Genomic DNA, 23310 nt, shown 5'->3' with positions numbered 1-23310 from the left:
ATGCAACATAGAAATAATGAGTTAAAGAATAAGACTCTGTAGATGCTGGAAATCCAGAACACAAAAACACGAATTGCTGGAGGAACTCGACAAGTCAGGAAGCATCTATGGAGGGGATGTTTTGGGCCGAGACTCTTCACCAGGGCTGCGAAGGGAGGGGGGAAGAAGCCACAATAAGTGTGGGGGGGGGGCAGGGTGAAGAGAGAGAGAATGGAAAGGAGTACAAGCTAGCAGGCAATAGGTGAATCCAGGTGAGGGGGAAAAGGTGGGTGGGTGCGGGAATGAAGTGAGAAGCTGGGAGGTGGTAGGTGGAAATGGCAAAGGGCTTAAGGAGTCTAATAGGAGAAGAGAGTGGACCATGGGAGAAAGGGAAGAAGGGAGGTATATTCTCTTCCCATTAACAGAATATTATTTTTTTTTATGATGATACCTCCTTTCATACAGGCTGGTCCACACTGCAGAAGATTCTTTGCTTTTCTTATTTTGTTGAGTTGCATTTTCCTCTCCAACCATAAGACCATAAGACAAAGGAGCAGAAGTAGGCTATTCGGCCCATCGAGTCTGCTCCACCATTTTATCATGAGCTGATCCATTTTATCCTATTTAGTCCCACTGCCTCGACTTCTCACCATAACCTTTGATGCCCTGGCTACTCAGATACCTATCAATCTCTGCCTTAAATACACCCAATGACTTGGCCTCCACTGCTGCCCGTGGCAACAAATTCCATAGATTCACCACCCTTTGACTAAAAAAATTCAGGGACCAGCTGGGGAAAAGTATTCCTGAGGCGCACCATTCTCCACTGCATCAGGTTGGAGAAAGAGACCCCAGGCCACATCATCTGCTCAGTCTCTGCCCTCATTCCCTTGGGGGTTCTCCAAAGTTCTCAAATATCCTCTTCATTCAAACTTTAAAGGATCAGAGACAATCTTCCCAGGAATACCACTGGTCAGTTAGTAGCTTGGGAACTCATTTCTTTTTTTTTTTAAAAAGAAGAGATCAGAGCATTTACAATTATGGCAAAAGAGGCCATGTTCTCTTCTCACTGCTACCACCAGGAAGTTGTACAGAAGCCCACACCACTGGGTTCAAGAACAGTTATTACCTCTCAACCATCAGGCTTCTGAACCTGCATGGGTAACTTCACTCACCTCAACACGGAACTGATTCCACAACCTACGCACTCACTTTCAAAGACTCTACCAACTCGTGCTTTCAGTGTTATTTATATTTGCACAGCTTAACTTCTTTTGCACACTGGCTGTTTGTCAGTCAGTTTCTGTGTAGTTTTTCACTGATTCTATTTTGATTCTTTGTAAACGTCCACAAGAAGATGAATCTCAGGGTACCATATGGTGACACATTTTGATAATGAATTCACTTTGAACTTTAAATACCAACAATTGGTGGAGAGAAAGAAACTTGGATGTAGTGAGTGTAAGAGGCCAGAACCAGAGGTTTTAAGGCATGGGTCCCTAACCTTTTTCGGGTCATGAACCAATACCATTAAGGGGTCTGTGGACCGCAGCTTGGAAGCTCCTGGTTCAGAGGCACACTGACAAGGTTTTCAACACATGAATTTGCTGATTATGCCAAAACCAAATACAGTATTATGATAATAAATTTACTTTAAACTTTGAATACCCACAATTGGTGGAGGGAAGGAAACTTGAAGACGGTTGGGAGAATTATTGTTAAGAGGCCAGGGGGCTCTGGGGATTTACAGACAAGGTTTTAAACAGAGTTTTCCTGCTTACTACCATTCCAAATACAGTACTCTAATAATAAATTTACTTTGGATTCTGTAGCTGCAAATATCACTCGGTAGTAAACTCAGCGTGAATGAACAATATGAAGAGCATGACCCCTGGAAACAACACTCGCGTCCTCAAAGGAAAACGCTCGTAAAAAAAACCCAAATTGATCCCTTCTAATTAAAATGATAGAAGCTTAACACAACCTTCAGGGCAGAAACCAGAGACCTCACTTACAGAGTCCTTTGAACAACTGTTGTCTTTATTTAAGAGGCTGTTAAATGCAAGTACTTAATCACACTGACACTGGATTGAAGGGAAGACGACTTCAGGAACATTGCATGGATCAGTTTTAATTTTCAACAGACTCAAGCAGGAGTCTAATTAGACTGACTACTAAACTGGTTACTGGCTTCTGAGAGAAATGTGTTAAAACAATTAATCGCAATAACCCAAAGATATAGTTGCAATTAAGTAAAAGGAAGAACAACTGCACGTGGCCACTCAGACGTCTTCATCTGGGCGTGATGGACATGGTTTCAATTCATTAACTATTTGCAGCCTGTGACTGTCCACGCTCCCTCCTATTACATCAGCGCTAGCCTATGGCTTCATCAGTTGATCGGGTGGTTAAGGCGGCAGAAGGCAGGTTTTGCTTTGTTAGTCGAGGCATTGAGTTCAAAGGTCAGGAAGTTATGTTGCAGCTTTATAAAACTTTAGTTAGGCTGCATCTGGAGTACTGCATACAGTTCCGGTCGCCCCATTATAGGCAGGGTGAGGAGGCTTTGGAGAGGGCGCAGAAGATGTTTACCAGGATGTTGCTTGGATTAGAGGGCACGTCCAAGGGACTGTTCAAACTTGGGTTGATTTCTCTGGAGTGACAGCGGCTGAGTGGAGATCTGATAGAGGTTTATAAATTTATTAGAGGCCGCGATAGAATAAACAGACAATAACTTCTTTCCCCTCATGTAGGGTGAAATGTCTAATACCAGAAGGCAAGGGGTGTAATTTCAAAGGAGATGCGAGGAGCAAGTTTTTTTGTATTTTTTTTTAAATTATACAGAGTGTTGTGGATGCCTGGAACGTACTGCCTGGGGTGGTGGTAGAGACAGACAGTGACTTTTTAGAAATGTCTAGATGGGCACACAAGTGTGAGGAAAATGGAAGGATATGGACATCGTGTAGGGAGACTAGATTAGCTTAGTCGGCTATTTAATTACTAATCTGGCTGGTTCAGCAGAACATTGTGGGCTGAAGGGCCTGGTCCTGTGTTGTACTGTTCTCTGTCAGGCAAACAGCTCCTTATCGTGCAATAAAAATCACTTTCAACGCAACTGGACAGAGAAGGCATTTTAAAATAAATTGTTCAGTGGGTTAAAAACAACAGGAGACGGAGGCCAGCAGTAACGTGCTCAGACCCAGTCAGAGTCTGGGCAGCTGAAGTCAGCATCGGTTCGCTGTGCCCATCAATCCTCCCTACTGACAATTTAAATCGATTGCCAAGTGCAAAGGTCACTCACTTCAAATTAAACTGGCATCATTTGCAGAGAGTGTCTGGGAACTCTTGACTGGAAATTATGCTTTCATCTCTGCTTGTAGATGCTAAAAAGAGACAAGGTCTAATTATTACTTTGGTAAATGCAACCATGTTTCAAACCCTGCCAGAGTTACCAAAAGGTATAATTTGTGAACCTTTTTTTTTACAAAAAACACTTTATTAACCCTATGATAGAAATGTTATATTTATGTCTGCTTTTCTGCTATTAAGCATGACTACATAATTTTATAACTATTGCATTATTTATTGTTATTAATAATATACCATTAATTCTAGTGCTCAGCATTTAAGCTTGTACCTGACTGATCACAGTGAGGTTCTATACATAATTTTTCTCCACCCCCCCCCCGGCCAAATGCAGTCTCTCCCCAAGACATAACCCACTTTTTGGCCACGCTATTAGAGCTGAGGGCAGTCTGGAGTTTGGAGTTCAATTCTGGCACCCTCTGTAAGGAGTTTATACATTCTACATGCGAGCTGCGTAGGTTTTCTCCGGGTGCTCTGGTTTCCTCCCACAGTCCGAAGACGTACTGGTTAGTAGGTTAGTTGGTCATTGTAAATTATCCTGTGATTAAACTAGAGTGAAATAGGTGGTTTGCCAGGAGGTGCAGCTCGTTGGCCCATAAGGGTCTGTTCCACGCTGTCTCGCCAAATAAAAATAATTAAATTTTATGAAGGGACAACAGGGTAACAGCACATTTTGTACATTGGCAAAAACATTCTGATTTAATAGGCGTAGCATTAAAAAAGCTGAATTAAAAATTATCTTCCCGATTCAAATTTAAGTTTTCTGCCAATTTGTTTCAAATATTTAAATTTATAATATGTAGAATCTCAAATGGTAAAAGGATAACAACATTGCGAGACTGATCTCAAACTGAGAGTACTATTTACAGAGTTTTATGAAAAGTGGCAGGGATGTTGGCTTAAAGTTAAAAGCAAAGCCAGAAACTTAATAAGCATTAAATGTCTGGTTCCCTAATGGATCCTGTTTAGTTTTTAAAATAGATACGTGTCACCCTGTGCTGCTGAGACTCATTTCTTGTGGGCATTCCCAGTAAATACAAAGACAACAATAGAATCAATGAAAAATTACACACAAAGACGAACAACCAATGTGCAAATAAAAAACAAATTGTGCAAATATAAAAGAAAACAAAATAATAAGTGATAAATACTATTGAACCATCAGCTATAGAGTGCTTGAAGGTTGAGTCCCTAGGCTGTGGAAAGAGTTCAGTGCAGGGATGAGCGAAGTTATCGACTCTGGTTCAGGAGCTGATGGGCGAGGGATGCAATTTTAAGCTTGTAAATTATAGCAGTGGGGCAATGATATTCCATAGATATGAATAAGTCATCAGCAACTGCTATCAGAAGTAACACATTTTCCACGGAATTTACTGGCAACATTTCATTTCTGTTTAACGATAGCCCTTCTCTGACAACTATTGATAAACTATCAGGGTGGTGGCAGCACATTGTGACCCAACCCTTTCAGCAGCCACACAAACAACCTGACACAGCATAACCACTTCAAGACTTCAGTTTTGCTTTACCAGAAGACACAAGACACAGGAACAGAATGAGACCATTTGACCCATCGTGCATGCTCTGCTATGACACTCCATGACAGATAATCAAATAAAGAACGAAATTCAGTGACTTAATCTAGTCCCTTTGCCTTTTCAAAGCAAAGATGTTCTTTTATTTTCTATGGCAAATGCTCAACAATACTTTCATTAATCAGGATTTTACAATACAATTCAAAGTTCAAAACAAACTTATTATCAAAGTGCATGTCACCGTGTCTACCCTGAGATTCATCTTCTTGCAGGCATTAACAGTAAAATAAAGAAACGCAATAGAATCAATGAAAAACGACAGGGAAAAAGACCGAGTAGCCATTGTGCAAAACACACTGTGCAACAACAAAAATATTAATAAGTAAATAAATAATACTGCCAACTTGTGCTGTCGAGTCCTTCGAGGTGAGTCCATAGGTTGTGGAATCAGTTCAGTGTTGAGGTGAGCGAAGCCATCCACACTGGTTCAGGAGCCTGATGGTTGAGGGGTACTAAGTATTCCTGAACCTGGTGGTTTGCCACCCGAGGCTCCTGTATCTCTGCATGATGGTAGCAGTGAAAAGAAGCGCATGGCCTGGAATGTGATGGATGCCGTTTTCTTGTGTCTGCGATGCTCCTTCCAATAGCGGGCTTTTCATTAGGAGGGCTTCATTTTACAGATCCTCTTTATTTTTGAATTCCTCTGATTCTGGACTAATTCTGGACATCATCACTTTTTGGCAGTCTCAAACACTCAAAAACTTCTATAGATGCACGGTGGAGAGCATTCTGACAGCCTGCATCGCTGTCTGGTATGGCGGGGCTACTACACAGGACGGAAAGAAGCTGCAGAGGGTTGTAAATCTAGTCAGCTCCATCCTGGGTACTAGCCTACAAAGTACCCAAAACATCTTCAAAGATCGGTGTCTCAGAAAGGCAGGGTCCATTATTAAAGACCTCCAGCACCCAGGGCATGTCCTTTTCTCACTGTTACCATCAGGAAGGAGGTACAGAAGCCTGAAGACACACACTCAGCGATTCAGGAAGAGTTTCTTCCACTCTGCCATCCGATTCCTAAATGGACACTGAACCCGTGAACACTACCTCACATTTAAATATATGTTATTTGTTTTTGCACGATTTTTAATATATTCAATATGCACAGACCGTAAATAATTTATTTATTTTCCTTCTTTACTATGTATTGTATTGAACTGCTGCTAAGTTAACACATTTCACGACACGTGCCGGTGGTAATAAACCTGATTCTGATTAAGAACACCGTACTAATTTGCTGTTCATTTTACCTTGAATGACTGCAGCTAACTACATTTTTGCATTTCAGAAGTGTGAACGATCGTTTCGTTTCCCCCTCCCCCCTCTTTCAGTAGAAGTAACTGGCCGATTGTAACATACGTTCCCGCCACCGTGAATCTGGTTTTAAAGTGTCAGTATGTCGCATCTTCTGAAACTTAGAGCATCACGGATCGCACTGCAAAGCAAGCGACAAGTTCGCGTCGTCAACATCACTTTTCGGACACAGCTGATTACTGCAGGAACAATAAGGATTTTTAGGGGCATTATGATTGTGCGGCTAAAAACACAACTGCCCCCAAAAGTCCCTGACTTTCCCTGCGGAATTGGACTCCTTAATAACCTCCCGAATCTGATTTATTGATCCGCCACCTGTTACCAAGGATACCGAGTGACGGCCGCTGACACCGTGCGTGAACGCTCGCTCGCGTTGACACTGTGTTGACCACAGATTAGGGACAGAGACATTTTACTTAGACCTTACAGCTTTTAGCAACCCATGGAGAAGCTGATACAAGTCTGGCAGATAGCTAGTTAATGGTCAAGTCATCTAATTTGCCATTTCCCAATCTATCAATTAGCATAATTGGAGAAGGGGGCCTTCGACACAACGCAGAGCGACGGAAATTATATCTGATTGACGTTTAACAGCGTGGCCGTCCCTGAAACAGGAAAATGCCACACAGCTGTCAGTAAACCCTACTTTTTTTAGAAGGCTCACGCTTTACAATTTGTTCCCTTCGGGTTTTTGGAAACTTACAACTCACGATTTGCGGCCCGAATGCCATTTTTTTTAAAAAAAAACTCTTTGCCATCTGCAGATCACAGCGGTCTGCTCGCACGGCCGGTACCAGACCGAACTTACAGTTTAAACTGACAGCCGAATGCGTGAGGTTTCAAAGCGGGACTTTGCGGGCCAGTTGGTTACGTTCACCAGTCTCATCTCGCCCACAAAACCCCGCTCCTAGACCCACAGCCAATCTTTTCCTTCACGTCTCCATCTGGCATCTGACATCTTCCTCGCCCGCGATTCTAGTTAGTGGCATAACCTTCGCAACTTAAAGAGTCCGACATTATTTTTAAAGCCAAAACGTTAACACCCAAACCTTTCAAGCCCGGGGCTGCGGCTGAGTGGGGAGATTTTATTTCTCTAACGTATCGGGCTATTGGCAATTATTAACAAATGCAGATTATATTGGATTTTTTTTTCCTGGCTATGCTTGGCTACAACTGCAATATCGCACGTAGCAGCAGAAATACAGATCAAGCCACCAGAGGCTTCGAACGCGATATCGTGAACTCGTTACCGCTTTCACGCACCGATTATTTGCCCTCGGTTACTCTTAAACGTGACAAAGTATCGTTGATATCTGAAATATTTAATCAGCCCACCGATAATTTCAACCCCTCCCTTCCCAAGTATATATATATTTTTTAAAAAAACAACGGACCTGACCGGATCTCGATTCTGGAATTATCACGGGATTCAGACTGGTAACGGAAGAATGCGGCTGCGAAGTAATTTCACATGTTAATGTCACATGTTGATTCGCACATGTTAATTTCACGTGTAAATTCCAATGGCACAATTTTACTCCCCGTTGTTTCTTGGACCAGCGATTAAGGTTTGTGTCAAAGTTATTCAATAAATGAACAGATTTGGCAACAGATCTGTATTTACCGGAATGTCTGGACAGACTGTTAAGAATGGTGCTCTACCACAGATCTGTTTTCGTAACTTCCAGAAGGTAGGAATTGAGCAACGCGCTGGAATAGTGGGTCAACCCGATTTAAAATGCGCACACGTACACACATACTACGACGTTACCTGTAGAATCCTTGACCCACGGCCAAAGGACCTCGAGGAGATGGTCCGTGGTGTCCGAATTGTCACAGGATTTGCATTACAGTCACGTCAGTGTTCCCGTCTGTTCTCCCGAAGCCCCTTCTCCTCCTCCTCACTGTAATGGATCCACTTTCGCCTGTCTAGTTTAACAAACGCTTCAATCTGCCGACACCACCACACCTGCCTGTGTCGCTAAAGGTACAGATGTCTGAGGTGTAACTCCATGCGCCCCTGGGACTTTCGGGTTCGTTTGGTTATCATTAAACGCAGAATGGGCGAGAAAAAAATACTGGGAAAAAAATCTTGATACTCACTTGAGAAGTTTGCGACCTTGCGCCGTCAGACTATCGCCCCGCACGCAGCGCACGAGTGTTTCTCTCGCTCGGCAGGTCCTGAGTCATAAGACCACGCTGCTTAAAAACTCCTGGTTATTTCTCCTCCTGGTTGCGCCAGCTCTTTTAATGACTGAAGCCAAACAAGGGGAAGGGGTGGGGGTGGAGATTTAAAAAAAAACAAAAAAAAACTTGAAGCCGTTGCTGGAATAACATTCCCCAAGATCTGAAGGGCTCGTCCTTTGCAATTCTCCAGCCCTCTGTACTCTCCTCCCGAGGCTCAGTGGCGTAAGGCTCATTATTGTCGCAAAATAAAAGAGGAAATTTTGCAAAGTACACGGAGGTGCCTTAAAGTCCGGATCGCATTAGAATGTTTTTTTTCTAGAAATCACCTCCAAATATAGTAACGCGGAAGGGGCATTCCTAGAAATTAGGAGACGTCAGACAGTGGCAGAAACTGGCCGTACGCTTCGCAGCTGCCGAGGCCCTCTGCAGGCCAGTCCTATCTTCGGTTCTACAACAGCCTCTCTCACAGACACACACACACTTTCCCCCTAATTATCATTTGCCTAGCTAACCGCCCCTCGGAATTACTAGTGCGCCCATCATCTCGGTCATGGATCCGCTTAAGAGAACATCTAAAAGTCTGAAAGAAAGCAAGTTCTGAATTGTGTCTAAACGTGCCCAATGACACCACTGTGGTCTGAAGAATCTCGGACGGCGATAAGGAGGCGTGAAGTAATTCGGCCGGGAGAGGGGCGTCCCGATGACCACTTCGCACTCAACGTCAGGAGTTGATTGTGGACTTCGGGGAGGGGAAGTGCTCATTGAGGGGCCAGAGGTGGAAAGGGTGAACAGTTTCAAGTTGAGTGTCAATGCTTAACAGGGATAATCTATCCAGGGCCCAACACATTGATGGAACCATGAAGGAGGCACGCCAGCTGCTCTGCATCGGTGGGAACCTGAGGAAATTATACCACCGAAGGCTCGTGCGAATTTCTGAAGATGTACTATAAACACAGGAGCAGAATTCGGCCATTCAGTCCATCGAGTCTGCTGTGCCATTCCATCATCATGGCTGATTTATTACCCATTTTCCAGCCTTCTCACCATAACCTTTGATCCCCTTACTAATCAAGAACCGATCAACCTCTGCTTTAAACGTACCGATTGACTTGACTTCCACAGCCACGTTTGTCGTGGTAATGAATTTCACAGATTCACCACCCTCTAGCTAAAAAAAAATCCCTCCTCATCTCTGTTCCAAAGGATTGTCTTTTCATTCTGAGGCTGCTCCCCCTGGTCTGAGATTCTCCCACTATAGGAAGCATCTTCTCAATGTCCAGGCCTTTCAATATTCGATAGGTTTCAATGAGATTTCCACCCCCCCCCCCATCTTCTAAACTCCATTTTATAACATTCTGAGTTGTTGCATCACAGCGTGGTCTAGAGGCTCCAATGCATATCCAAGAGGCTGCAGACTCAGCCAGCAACACGTGCACGTCCCTCCGCAATTTCAAGCAAATCTTTAAGAAGGCAGCATCACCCTCCTTTTCTTACTACCATCAGGGAAGAGGTACAGAAGCTGGAAAACCCTCACTCAATACTTAAGAAACATCTTCCCTCCCTCTACCATCAGGTTTCTGAACAGTCCATGAATACGACCTTATTATTCCTCTTTTTAAAATTAATTTTTGTCATTTATAGTGATTGTTATGACTTTGCACTCTACAGCCGCCACAGAGCAACAAATTTCACATCACCTATGTCAGTGATAAATCTCCATCCTTCATCCCATTCAGAGATTGCTAAAAATGGTTCAACTTAACCTTAGAGAATGTATAAAGTGTACAACCTGAATTCTTACTCTTCATAGACAGCCACAAAACCGAAAAAAAACCAATGAATGAGAGAAAACATTAGAATGTTAGAATAAAGCAGATTTAGAGGTCTGAAAGAAAATAAATATTAGAGAAACTTTCAAACTCTGTCAGATTCAGATCTGTCTATTGTCATATACCACAGAGAGCAATGAAATTCCTTGCTCACCTGAAGCTCACAGATTAAACAGGCAATGCTAATAAATACAATGACAAATATGTCAATCAGTGCAAACCAGCAGAATAGTGAAAAGACTGTAGTATAAAAAAATTTATGAGGGCTAAAGAATGGGTAAATGCAAGCTTTTTTCCCCTGAGATCGGGTGAGACTACAGCTAGAAGTCGTAGGTTAAGGGCGAAAGGTAAAACATTTAAGAGGAATTTGAGGGAGAACTTCTTCACTTAGAGGGTGGTGAGAGTGTGGAACGAGCTGCCAGTGGAAGTGATGGGTGCAGGTATGATTTCAACATTTAAGAGAAGTTTGGATAAGTACATGGATGGGAGAGGTAGGGAGGGCTACAGGTCCAGGTACAGTTCGATGGGACTAGGTAGGATAATAGCTCAACACAGACTAGATGGGCTGAAGGGCCTGTTCCTGTGCTGTAGTGCTCTATGACTCTATGATGCCAGACAGCCTTGCTTCGGCTAATATCTTCAGCTGCCGGTGTCAATATCACACTCCTTAATGTTTCCTTTGAGAGAGTCCTTCGAGAATTTCCTCTGGCCCTGTGACTAGATTGGTCAAAAGACCTGTTTCGGTGCTGTGGTCTCTATGACTCTATTACTCTGAAATGCTAAAGTGACAACGACAGAATAAGCAAGAGAGGTAGAATTAAGAATCAGGACATGGCAGTTTCACTGGGAAGGGGATATGGAAGAGGTGACTGGTTCAGTCGTCTGAAAGCAGAGGAGGGTGAAGTAATTCTTGGGTCTAGTCATCTGAGTTTCCAACTTCCTGTATTTTCTCCCAGAACAGAGAAAAGGGAATGACCGGGGGGGCAGGCATCCTTAACGTTACTGCAGATAATGAACGACAGCACTAGATTGTACTAAACTGACTATGCCTGGACTCTTTCATTTCTGTGTTTATTCACTCATTTTTTTTGCCATTTGTGCAATTTGCTTTTTTTGTGTGGGTGATGTTTTATTTTGAATGGGTTCCATGTTTTTCTTTTGTTTCATGACCGTTAATGGGAAGACAAATCTCAGGGTTGCGTACTGCATACATACTCTGATAATAAATGTACTTTGTGTCTTTGAATCTTCAACCTTACTAATGCAATGCTCCATGAAGATGGAGTGGATGGAAGGAATTTGTAGAATAACAGAAAGTTAAAAATCTGTCTCATGTGTTAAGGTGTAAAGGTATAATCTACGAGCCAGTGGGCAATCTTTTCCCAAAATGCTGGAAATACTCAGCAGGTCAGGCCACATTGGGAAGAGAAATAGAGTTAATGATTCAAATCAAAGACCTTTCGTCAGAACTACCTGTTTTCCTTTTGATTGCAACAAGCCAGGGCCAGCACTGAATTTTTAAAATATGAACTTAAACGACTAACATTCACATTCCATTGTTTACAATCTCAGCCGGTACCTTTACTGTATGATGACATGTGAACGAATGCAGGGACCATTTCTACTGACAGGAGAAGGGGCAAAGGCCGGTTACTTACGCCTTAAAACCAGTCGCTTCAGGCAGATGGGGCCCACCAGCCGTGGATGGTGACTCATCATCAACTCTGATCTCAGACCTCCGCTGCCTGCAGAAATACCCACTCATAGGGAAGGCTTCAAGAGTAAACACAGAAGGAAAATCCGGAGCTGGAGACCCCAAGGCAGTCCTATGTTGAGTTCAACTCCTATGACACTGCTGTATTGGTCTCTGCCGTTCCTTTGGATTCATCAATTGCATGGAGAGGGAAAGCCTGCTGCAAGTACAACAGCTTGCTCTCCCTATAGTACAACCCTGGCTTGCTTACCACGAACACAACTGGGATGCAACATCCACGGCTGACCCCAACCAACGGGCAGCCTCAATACTTGGATGTCCTTCTGAGAAAATAACACTGTGTGTAACAAGTATTTCCAGGTTATGGTTATAACAAAATGCAAGAGCATGAATCAGATCAGTGTTGATGGGTGCTTGGTCCTCGACATGGACGTGGCGGCCCAGAAGGCAAGTTGACTCGATGAGAAGATGAGTCCCTCGCTGCGGGACGGACTTGCTTAAAGTCAAAGTGGAGTTTATTGTTTATGCACATAATGCATGTGGGCACAGGTGCCATCAAAATTGTGCTTTACAGCAGCATCGCCAGCAAAAGACATGAGATATACAACAATCCACAAATAAAACACAAATTAGAATGCTATCAATACTACTACAGTACTATAAAATGATGTATTAGTCCCTAATAGTTATTGATGGCTGAATTCATCCAGTGTCCACTGCCGTGTTCTTTTGATTGACTGTAAATGAACAAAATCAGCGCAGACACCTCATGCAGATAATGGACTGCCTTCATACTATGTTTTCGATGATTGCATCCTCCAAGCCTCCATTTTCATTGTAACATTCACGATGACTGTCGACACCTTCAAATCCTTTGTAGTTCCTAACTTGTTGAAATAGTGAAATTATTTCATTTTCATTCCCAGCCTTTTCCGACTTGAAACCGCAGTGAGGAAAACAGTTCCGGATTGTCTTACTGCCTATTTCTCACCAACAGTCAGTGACGATAATCACTGTTCTTTGAACAGAAATACATGCAAGTGACACAATTTAAAAACTGTTTGCTGTAGGCACTGTGTAGTATCTCACAACCACACGAGGGTGCGCAACTGACGCTAATTAGAAATTGTTCAGTAACAATGTCCTGTCCCAATTAAAAGGCATAGTGTCCCAAATAAATGAAGGGAATCCAGGCTATTTTCTTGATTAGTTTTTGTTCTTTAAGAGTTGCCCCAAATAAACAGCTGCCCCAAATAAACAGCTGCCCCAATCAACTGATGGATCAATTAATCTGAATCCACTGTATATTTATATTTGTAATTTATAGTATTTTTTATGGATTGCACTGTACTGCTGTCGCAAAACAACAATTTTCTCAACACGTGCTAATGATATTTAACCTGGTTCTGCTTCAGAATTTTCTGAATTAGTACCAAAATAAGCCCATTGTAGTGCAAAGTGATCATAGTGTTGTGAACCTGTAGATCAAAATTAACTTGTAGAAGGATTATAGGGAAAAAAAAATCGACTTCCCTTAGTGAGTGTGGAAACCCTCATCGTATTTAAGAAGAGCCTGTTACTCCAGATCTGGCTTGGCACAAAAAGAACACAATAATAATAAAACAGAATAAATATAAATGCATAAGGTGGCTTATATACTGATTGATTTTATGTCTACAAAGTTATTCTAGGCACAGTAGTGTCTGTACATAAGGTGACTCTGACAGGAAGTGACAAAGTAGTGGTGGTTGGGAGTGTGGGGGAGGGGGTGTTGATCAGCTTCACTGCTTGTGGAAAGTATCTGTTTTTGAGTCTGGTGGTCCTGGAGTGCATGCTACAAAGCCTGCTCTCTGATGGCAGTGGGTAGACAGTCCATGAGCCTGGATGTGGCCTTAAAGACTCGTGACCTTCAAGGTGGTGGACCAAGAGATGGGAAGAAGTGGGTGGCGGGGGGGGGGGGATGTTGTGTTAAGCCTAAGACCCAGAATTACTGGGACAAATGACCAGTATGTTTTCCATATATTGCTACATGGCCCAGACTGCTCCATCTTACTTTGATCAAACATTGCGGGCACTCCCCACCCAGCAAACTGCCTTGTCCAAAAACTCCCTTCTGTAAAGTACGATAGGGCTATTAAGACAAAAGATTCACGCCGCTTTAAAAGTTTCTTCCCCCAGGCAGTTAATCTGATCAACCATACTATTTAGCCTACCCCACCCCTCTATCTGTTACCCCCGTCACTGCACTGCATTATTTTTTATAATGCTGCTTACATTGTAATACTTTCTGGCATTTAAGTGCATTTTATTCTATATCTGTACTTCTAACTTTAACTTTATATAATTCTTTATTCTGCATAATTGTTAAATGTGATCGATTTTTATTAGCTGTAACAGCGACACCCCACAGCAATTTCCTAATTCATACCAATGTATACGATGAATAAAGTTGATCTTTGATCTTGTTTTTATTTCAAATTTGCAGCATCTGAATTGTTTTCCTTTGGAATTTGTGACTGATTCACGTCACTTCCAGGAATGTCCGCTTTGCTCTGTTCCTTCTATCCTGTCGTCAGGACATGGCAGATGGAATATTATGCAGAAAAGTCCAATTTGAAGAATGGGACAGCTGAGCATTTTTGAAGTGTTGAAGTACTGAAAGGTATTGATGTTCAGAGCGATCTTTGTATATATACATACACACAACGGCCACTTTATTCAACACTACCTATTAGAAACACCAACATCTGCTGTAGCCCATCCATTTCAAGGTTCAATGTGTTGTGCATTCAGAGATGCTCTTCTGCACAGCACTGTTATAATGCGTGGTTATTTGAGTTACTGTCGCCTTCTTGTCAGCTTGAACCAGTTTGGCCGTTCTCTTCTGACCTCTTTTATTAACAAGGTATTTTTACCCCAGAACTGCCACTCACTGGATGTTTATAAAAAAAATTTTGGCACCATTCTTTGTAAACTTTAGATGTGCTGTGCGTGAAACCCCAGGAGATTAGTTTCTGCGATATTCAATCCACTTTATATGGCACAAACAACAGGAATTCTGCAGATGCTGGAAATTCAAGCAACACACATCAAAGTTGCTGGTGAACGCAGCAGGCCAGGCAGCATCTCTAGGAAGAGGTACAGTCGATGTTTCAGGCTGAGACCCTTCATCAGGACTAACTGAAGGAAGAGTGAGTAAGAGGTTTGAAAGTTGGAGACTGGGAGACCGCTTTGCTGAACACCTACGCTCTGTCCGCCAGAGAAAGCAGGATATCCCAGTGGCCACACATTTTAATTCCACATCCCATTCCCATTCTGACATGTCTGTCCACGGCCTCCTCTACTGTAAAGATGAAGCCACACTCAGGTTGGAGGAACAACACCTTATATTCCGTCTGGGTAGCCTCCAACCTGATGGCATGAACATCGACTTCTCTAACTTCTGCTAAGGCCCCACCTCCCCCTCGTACCCCATCCGTTATTTATTTTTATACACACATTCTTTCTCTCAGTCTCCTTTTTCTCCCTCTGTCCCTCTGACTATATCCCTTGCCCATCGTCTGGGTCCCCCCGCCCACTTGTCTTTCTTCCCGGGCCTCCTGTCCCATGATCCTCTCATATCCCCTTTGCCAATCACCTGTCCAGCTCTTGGCTCTATCCCTCCCCCTCCCGTCTTCTCCTATCATTTTGGATCTCCCCCTCCCCCTCCAACTTTCAAATCTCTTACTCACTCTTCCTTCAGTTAGTCCTGACGAAGGGTCTCGGCCTGAAACGTCGACTGTACCTCTTCCTAGAGATGCTGCCTGGCCTGCTGCGTTCACCAGCAACTTTGATGTGTGTTGTTATATGGCACAAACAATCATTCCACGGCCAAAGTCACTCAGATCACATTTCTTCCTCATTTTGAAATTTGGTCTGAACAACTGAACCTCTTGACCATATCTGCATGCTTTTATGTATTGAGTTGCTGCCACCTGATTGGCTGAATAGATATTTGAATTAAAGAATAGGTGTGCAGGTGTACCTTATAAAGTGGCCACTGAGTTTACGTCAATGATAATAAACCTAATTCCGATTCTCTCCTGATTTCCCTCCCAGTGTAAACTTTGTTCTCTGTTCCTCTCCCTGCTATCTTCCTGCAATCTTAAAAAAGTTCAGTTTTTAATTTTTCTTAAACGTATGAGAAATTCTCAACATAAAGAGTTTATTTCATTTCTCCCTCACAGTGTTTCCAGCATTGTCTGTCTATATTGTCTGACCAATCTTCCGTTCGTGGACTCACTTTACACCGCATGCTGTCGGAGCAGTGCTGCCAGGATAATCAAGGACACGACCCACCTAGCCAACAGACTTTTCGTCCCTCTTCCCTCCGGGAGAAGGTTCAGGAGCTTGAAGACTTGTATGGCCAGATTTGGGAACAGCTTCTTTCCAACTGTGATAAGACTGCTGAACGGATCCTGACCCGGATCTGGGCCGCACCCTCCAAATATCCAGACCTGCCTCTCGGTTTTTTTGCACTACCTTACTTTCCATTTTTCTATTTTCTATTTATGATTTATAATTTAAATTTTTAATATCGACTAATTTTAACTATTTTTAATATCTTTAATATTTAATATTTGTAATCCAGGGAGGGTGAAGCGCAGAATCGAATATCGCTGTGATGATTGTACGTTCTAGTACCAATTGTTTGGTGACAATAAAGTATGAAGTATAAAGTATTACTGTTAGAGGTGTTTTGTACTGTGGATTTATACAGTACTCCCATTATATTAAAACAATCATGGGGTTGGCTTGGGGGGAGTCTACGACCAGTGGGTATAGCCTCACAGTACGACTCCCAGTTAGAACAAAGATGAAGAGGAATTTCTTTAACCAGAAGGTGGCGAATCTGTGGAATTCATTTCCACTGACAGCGGAGGTTCATCATCACCGTCGTCATTATGTGCCACGTTGTATAACGTAGGCGATCATGGTCTATGACCATGATTATTCTTGGAAAAGTGGTTTGCCATTGCCTTCTTCTGGGCAGCGTCTTTACAAGACAGGTGACCCCAGGCGCCATCATTACTCTTCAGAGATAGTCTGCCTGGCGTCAGTGGTCACATAACCAGGATTTGTGATATGCACCACCTGCTCCCATGGTGTCATGTGACCCTGATTTTGGTGGGGTCGGGGGCTAAGCAGGTACCACATCTTTCCCAGGTACTACACTCTGCAGGTTAGCAGAGTGCATGAGCACCCTTATGCCTCCTTTGGTAGAGATGTATCTTCACCCCACCGCCCAGGAGGTTGATAGGTTCTTGATTAGTGAGGGCGTCAAAGGTTATGGGGTGAAGGCAGGAAAACGGGCTTGAGAGGGAAAATAAATCAGCCTCGATGGAACAGTGGACCAGACTCGGTGAGCTGAATGGTCTAATTCTGCTCCTATGTCTTGTGGAAGGAACTATTTCTGTGCCGTGTAACTCCGCGACTCGTTGAACTATTAACCTGTTGCAAAGAAAAAAAAAAATTAGCAAATCAAACACCATCTAGGGAGAAAGGAGAAAGGAGGGGCTAAAGATCCGGCCTTAGGAGAAAAGTCAGAAAAGGTTTCCATTGGGAAATGGGACAGGGGAGATCCAAGGCAGCTGTCTGTGGTTGTGGATGTACATTATAAAAATATCTGACATTCCTGGTTAATTACCAGTTCCTGGCATTCTTGCTCAGAATTCCAATGACAAATGGATAGGAGTAGTCACTCTTCATTCTGATTCAGTGAAAAGTCCTGCCTCAGTTCTGGGTGCATCATCACGAGGGCAAGAGGAAGTCAGCTTTATTTTACTTGGCTCAAGGGCTATTGTGTCCATCAAGGAACGTTGCACAGAATATTCATTCCCACGTCTTCATTTTTTACCAGGAAGTAAGGGAGAGAGTCAACAATGGTAACGCAATAGTTATAATCTACCCATGATGCCAAATGGTCTTTGATAGTCTAATGATAGTCAAAATAACACACAAAATGCCCAAAGAACTCAGCAGGTCAGTCAGCATCTATGGAGACCCTTCATCAGCACCAGTCCTGATAAAGGTTCTCTCACTCCAAACCATCGGCTCTTTATCCTCTCGATGGATGCTACCTGATCTGTTGACTTCCTCCAGCATTTTGTGCATGTTCCTCTGGATTTCCAGCATCTGCAGAAACTCTTATGTTAATGATAGTCAGAACTGGTAAAGAGAAAGCAAGTTAGTTTTAAGTTGGAGGAAGGTGGTTCGTTTTCACATCTTTAAGGGTGGATCTCAGGATACCCATGAGAACAGTTCCTTGAGAAGCAATGGATAACGTGAACATACATGTGATCCAAGATAGATCTGAATTCTGAAGGAGGGAATGACAGTTGAAATCCATATGGTTGGTGTTGGGTGCAGACATTTGATAAAGGAAAAGTTAAGGCTCTGGAACTGAGTGTTGGTTAGCACCATATTGAAGACTGAAGATCGTTTAATGCATCTACCATACACAAGTGTAAATGAGAACAAAATAATTGTTACCCCGGATCTGACATGGCACAAAAAGAACACAATAATAATAAAACAGAATAAATATAAATGCATAAGGTAGCTTATACAGTGTACTGATTGATTTTATGTCTATAAAGTTATTCTAGGCACAGTAGTGTCTGTACATAAGGTGACCCTGACAGGAAGTGATAAAGTAGTGGTGGTTGGGAGTGTGGAGGGGCGGGTTAGTGGGTGGAGGTGTTGATCAGCCTCACTGCTTGTGGAAAGTATCTGTTTTCGAGTCTGGTGGTCCTGGAGTGCATGCTACATAGCCTCCTCCCTGATGGCAGTGGGTAGACAGTCCATGAGCAGGGTGGGCTGAACAGGGAGCAGAAACCACAGAGGGTGAACAAGGCGAAGGAGTGAGGAGTTCCCTCCAGAGGGTGGAGGAAAACCTTTTCAGGTTTGGCACTCCTGGAAGGGGGGGTGGAAGTTAACTCAACAGCAAATGATGATCAAAGGACTTCAATCAAATTGACTGCCAATGTAGCAAAGAGTGGGAATGAATCATAATTAGAGTCAGACACTATCACCGACACATTGTTGTTTTGCTGCAATAGTACAGTGCAATTCATTAAAAATAACTTTAAGTTACAATAATAAATATATTAAAACATAGTGCAAAAAGACAGCAAAATAGTGAAGTTGCATTCATAAAATCATGGACTATTCAGAAACCTGATGGTGGAGGGGAAGAATAAAAGAGCATCTTTCGGCTCCTGTCCCTCCTCATTGATGGTAGGGGACATATCCCGAATGCTGAGGTTCCTTCATGTTGGATGCCACCATCTTGAGGTGTCACTTTTAACAAAGTGTAGATGTTGTCAGTGAAGAAACTGGGTCGTTGTGTTCGACAAGGATGCCCTAGAACTGCTGCTGCCCACAATTCATGTTTAGATTTTAGGATCAATGACATAATCTCTAAATTGAGGAGGGGAGAGGAACAGTCAATGTTGAGGATACATGTGGACATTAATAAAACCACAGAATGAAAATTATTTGAGATATATGTTCAATGCAGCTGCATGTGAGACAATGCATTTATTATCAAAGTACATATATCTTGTGCCACCGGACTGGTCTACCTTCTCGCCCACATGCCAGCAGTCATGCCCAGCCACGGTGTCCACCTTCTCTTCCATCTATGACCTCAGATCGAACAGGACAACCCAATGAATTTAAGCATATTACTAAGTGGGAAAAAAAGAAACTAACAAGGATTCTCTCAGTAACTGCAAGTGAAACGGGCTCAGCACTGAAACTCAGCCTGGTGGTCATGGGAACTGTGGCATATAGAAGACTGTATGTTGACGTGTGGCCAAGTGGTTAAGGCGTCGGTCTAGTGATCTGAAGGTCACTAGTTCGAGCCTCAGCTGAGGCAGCGTGTTGTGTCCTTGAGCAAGGCACTTAACCACACATTGCTCTGCGACGACCCCGGTGCCAAGCTGTATCGGCCCTAGTGCCCTTCCCTTGGACAACATCGGTGGCATGGAGAGGGCAGACTTGCAGCATGGGCAACTGCCAGTCTTCCATACAACCTTGCCCAGGCCTGCGCCCTGGAAACCTTCCAAGGCGCAAATCCATGGTCTCAAGAGACTAACGGATGCCTATAAATGTCACTATATGCTACCTTCAGATTCGTTTCCTTGCAGGCATTCAAAGTATAACAAAGAAATACAATACAATCGATGAAAAACACAAGTGTTTTATATGCACTTTGATAATAAATTTACAATGAATTTCAAACTTTTGAACCCACTCAACCAAGTGACCTATTTTTGTATTAGTTCTTCAAGTTCTCCATTGTTTCTGCCACTCTTCTAGATTCACACCTTCCAAGTGATATGGAACATTCATGTTCTTCCTATCAGAATTAGGAGAGCCAGAAGGGGCCATGAGAAGGCCTTGGGGAGCAGGATTAAGGAAAACCCCAGGGCATTTCTACAAGTATGTGAAGAGCAAGAGGATAAGATGTGAGAGAATAGGACCAATCAAGTGTGACAGTATGTATGGAACCGGAGGAGATAGCGGAGGTACTTAATGAGTACTTTGCTTCAGTATTCACTACGGAAAAGGACCTTGGTGATTGTAAGGACGACTTACAGCGGACTGAAAAGTTTGAGCATATAGACATTAAGAAAGAGGATGTGCTGGAGCTTTTGGAAAGCATCAAGTTGGATAAGTCACCAGGACTGGATGAGATGTACCCTAGGCTACTGTGGGAGGTGAGGGAGGAGATTGCTGAGCCTCTGGCGATGATCTTTGCATCATCAATGGGGACGGGAGAGGTTCTGGAGGATTGGAGGGTTGGAGATGTTGTTCCCTTATTCAAGAAAGGGAGTAGAGATAGCCCAGGAAATTAAAGATCAGTGAGTCTTACTTCAGTCATTGGTAAGTTGATGGAGAAGATCCTGAGAGGCAGGGTTTATGAACATTTGGAGAGGCATAATATGATTAAGAATAGTCAGCATGGCTTTGTCAAAGGTAGGTCGTGCCTTACAAGCCTGATTGAATTTTTTGAGGATGTGGCTAAACATATTGATAAAGGTAGAGCCATAGACGTAGTGTATATGGATTTCAGTAAGGTACCCCATACAAGGCTTATTGAGAAAGTAAGGAGGCATGGGGTCAAGGGGACATTAATCTGTGGATCCAGAACTAGCTTGCCCACAGAAGGCAAAGAGTGGTTGTAGACGGGTCATATTCTGCATGGAGGTCGGTCACCAGTGGTGTGCCTCAGGGATCTGTTCTGGGACCCCTTCTCTTTGTGATTTTTATAAATGACCTGGATGAGGAAGTAGAGGGATGGGTCAGTAAATTTGCTGATGACACAAAGGTTGGGTAAGTTGTAGCTAGTGGCTGTCAGAGGTTACAGCGGGACATCAAAAAGATGCAAAACTGGGCTGAGAAGTAGCAGATGGAGCTTAAACCAGATAAGTGTGAAGTGGTTCATTTTGGTAGGTCAAATATGATGGCAGAATATAGTATTAATGATAAGACTCTTGGCAGTGTGGAGCATCAGAAGGATCTTGGGGTCCGAGTCCATAGGACACTCAAAGCTGCTGCACAAGTTGACTGTGTGGTTAAGAAGGCATACGGTGCATTGGCCTTCATCAACCATGGGATTGGGTTTAGGAACCGAGAGGTAATGTTGCAGCTATACAGGATCCTGTTCAGACCCCACTTGGAGTACTGTGCTCAGTTCTGGTCGCCGCACTACAGGAAGGATGTGGAAACCATAGAAAGGGTGCAGAGGAGATTGACAAGGATGTTGCCTGGATTGGGGTGCATGTCTTATGAGAATAGGTTGAGCGAACTTAGTCTTTTCTCCTTGGAGTGACGGAGGATGAGAGATGACTTGATGTTGGTGTATAAGACGATGAGAGGCATTGATTGTGTGGATAGTAAGAGGCTTCTTCCCAGGGCTGAAATGGCTAACACGAGAGGGCACATTTTTAAGGTGCCTGGAAGAAGGTACAGAGGAGATGTCAAGGGTTAAGTTTTTTTACGCAGAGAGTGGTGAGTGTGTGGAATGGGCTGCCAGCAATGGTGGTGGAGGCGGATACAATTGGGTCTTTTAAGAGACTCCTGGGCAGGTACATGGAGCTTAGAAAACTAGAGGGCTATGGGTAACCCTAGGTAATTTCTCAAGTTAGTGCATGTTTGGCACGGCATTGTGGGCAGAAGGGCCTGTATTGTGCTGTAGGTTTTCCATGTTCCTAAGTTTCTAATGCATTGTCTCACATGTATCTGCATTGAACATATATTACAAGTGCTGTGAAAACAATGAATTCCTCAACAACACCCTCTCGCTCAATTTCAGTAAAACCAAAGAGCTGATTGTTGATTTCAGGAGGAGGAGGGCGAACGCCTGCCACTGTACATCCGGGGATCAACTATGGAAAGTCAGTAGCTTTAATTTCCTGGGCGTTAACATATCGGGTGACTTGCCCTGGGCCATGTAGATAGATGCAACCACAAGGAATCACAAAGTAAAACTAGTGACATCACTTTCTTAGGAGATTAAGGAGATTTGTCTTGTCAGTGAATACTCTAGCAAACTGTTACAGATACACAGTTGAGAGTCTCTTGATGGAGTTGCATTATAATCTGATACGGAAGTTCAAATGCACAGGAATCAGGTTTAATATCACTGGCAGATGTCATGAAATTTGTTGTTATGCGGCTGCAGTACAGTGCAATACATAATAAAAGCTATAAATTACAGTCAGTATATACAAAAAAAAGAAAATTACATTTTGTAAATAGTGCAAAAGAGAGGGGAAAACACTGAGGTTGTGTTCATGGGTTCAATGCCCATGTAGAAATCTGATGGTGGAGAGGAAGAAGCTGTTCTTGAGACATTGAGTGTGTGACCTCTCCTTGATGGTAGCAATGAGCAGACAGCATGTCCTGGATGATGTGGGTCCTGAATGATGGGACGCCGCCTTTTCGAGGCATCGTCTTTTGAAGGTATCCTGGATGCTGGGGAGGCTGGTGCCCACGATGGAGTTGGCTGCGTTTACGCCTCTCTGCAGCTTTTTCCGATCCTGTGCAGTGGCCCCTCCGTACCAGACATTGATGCAACCAGTCAGAAGGCCCTCCACGGTACAGCTGTAGAAATTTACGAGTGTATTTGGTGACATACCAAATCTCCTCAAACGTCTAATGGACTATAGCCACTGCCTTCTCTGTAGTTACATCAATATACGTAAGAAGCTGAGGAGAGTAGTGGACTCTGCCCAATATATCAAGGGTCTGTCCCTCACAACCATCAGTAGTATCTTCAGGA

The 23310-nt window shown here is 43.3% G+C and overlaps 2 long non-coding RNA genes across 6 annotated transcripts in view; both read right to left on the bottom strand.

Annotated features, from left to right (window-relative positions):
- The window catches only part of LOC134352102 (uncharacterized), a 49648-nt gene extending 41312 nt beyond the window's left edge, over window positions 1-8336 (bottom strand). For 2 of the 5 annotated variants that reach the window (XR_010019344.1, XR_010019342.1), the window contains exons 1-2: window positions 8020-8336; window positions 3278-3359 (exon numbers count right to left, since the gene is read on the bottom strand). This is a non-coding gene — a long non-coding RNA (uncharacterized LOC134352102). Of the gene's footprint in view, window positions 1-3277; window positions 3360-7642; window positions 7703-8019 lie in introns of all 5 variants that reach the window. The other 3 variants (XR_010019340.1, XR_010019341.1, XR_010019343.1) reach the window with 3 other exon arrangements.
- Window positions 8337-17404: 9068 nt separating this feature from the next.
- The window catches only part of LOC134352103 (uncharacterized), a 40174-nt gene continuing 34268 nt past the window's right edge, over window positions 17405-23310 (bottom strand). Inside the window, exon 3 of the long non-coding RNA XR_010019345.1 lies at window positions 17405-17468. This is a non-coding gene — a long non-coding RNA (uncharacterized LOC134352103). The remainder of the gene's footprint in view (window positions 17469-23310) is intronic.

Source organism: Mobula hypostoma, chromosome 9 (genome assembly GCF_963921235.1).
Source record: "Mobula hypostoma chromosome 9, sMobHyp1.1, whole genome shotgun sequence".
Taxonomy (NCBI): domain Eukaryota; kingdom Metazoa; phylum Chordata; class Chondrichthyes; order Myliobatiformes; family Myliobatidae; genus Mobula; species Mobula hypostoma.
This window is presented reverse-complemented; position numbering and strand designations above follow the sequence as displayed.